The sequence below is a fragment of the Cebus imitator genome, unplaced genomic scaffold (assembly GCF_001604975.1).
Source record: "Cebus imitator isolate Cc_AM_T3 unplaced genomic scaffold, Cebus_imitator-1.0 Scaffold673, whole genome shotgun sequence".
Taxonomy (NCBI): domain Eukaryota; kingdom Metazoa; phylum Chordata; class Mammalia; order Primates; family Cebidae; genus Cebus; species Cebus imitator.
Window position 1 is genome coordinate 403,777 of NW_016107988.1, and position 1,613 is coordinate 405,389.

The window sequence follows — 1,613 nt, forward strand, 5'->3', positions numbered from 1 at the left end:
TAATTGTAACTTCTTTTGGGGCTTAGTGCCAGTTAATATTTTCCAGGCTTATACATTTGTGAGTTATTTCCTCTGTCTTAATCATTTCCAAAGTTTTTAATAAATCCCATATATGATGACTCAAAGACTTGTATCTCTATTGAAGAACCCTTCTTAGAAAGCCAGACCCAATCATCTTACTGAAATTGTCATTTAAATGTCTCAAAGCAAACTCACATTTAGCAGTCCCCCACACTATACATGTAACTTTCTTTCCAACACTGAAACCACCTCTTCTATTTTCTTAATTAATAGAAAATAGTGAAAAAATTAATAGTGAAAAGCATTAATGTTCAATAAATTGCACACACCCAAAACCAAAAAGCTTTTAGCCCAGTATATCTTTTTTTTTTCCTTTTTCAATTTTTATTTTAGGTTCAGGGGGTACATGTGCAGATTTGTTACATGGAAAAATTGCGTGTTGCATGGGTTTGGTGTACAAATGATTTGGTCATCAAAGTAATGAGCATAGTTCCCAATAGGTAGGGTTTTTAGCCTCAGTCTTTTCTCAACCTTCACCCTCAAGCAGCCTCTGGTGTCTATTGCTCCCCTCTTTGTGTCCACGTGTACTCAATATTTAGCTGCTGCTTTGAAGTGAGACATTGTGGTATTTGCTTTTCTGTTCCTGTGTTAATTTGCTTCGGATAATGGCCTGCAACTGTATCCATGTTGCTGCAAAGGACACGATTTCATACCTTTTTAAGGCTGTATAGTACTCCATAGTGTATTTGTACCACATTTTCTTTGTCCAGTCCACCGTTGATGGGCATCTAGGTTGATTCTATATCTTTGCTATTATGAATAGTGTTGTGATAAATATATACGTGCTTGTGTCTTTTTGGTAAAATTATATTTTGCTGGGTATGTACTCAGTAATAGGATTGCTGGGTCAAATGGTAGGTCTGTTTTAAGTTTTTTGAGAAATCCCCAAACTGTTTTCCACAGGGGCTGAACTAATTTACATGTCCACTGGCAATGTATAAGCATTTTCCTTTTTCTGCAACCTTACCAACATCTGTTACTTTGTGGCTTTTTAGTAATAGCCATTCCGACTGGTAGGAGACAACATCTCATCATGGTTTTGATTTGCATTTCTCTATTGATTAGTAATGATGAGCATATTTTCATATGCTTGATGACTCCATGTACATCTTCCTTTAAGAAGTGTTTGTTCACATACTTTCCTCATTTTTTTCCTAAAAAGATGCAACAAAAGTTTTTTATTGTAGATTGACAATTTATAATTATATAAATTCATGGGTTACAAAATGATGTCATAAATTGTGGATACAATGTGGAATAATTAAATCAAGCTAGTTAACATATCCAAAACTTGAAATACATTTCTGTGATGAGAACATCAATTTTGAAAGGTATAATACATTATTAATTATATGCACCACACCGTATAACAGAACTCAAAATAAGTATAAAATATATTCTTCCTATCTGAGATTTTGTACCCTTTGATCATCATTAATTTTTTTTTTTTTGAGACAGCATTACTCTGTCACCCAGGCAGTGGTGCAATCTCAGCTCACTGCAACCTTTGCCTCCCAGATTCAAGTGATTCT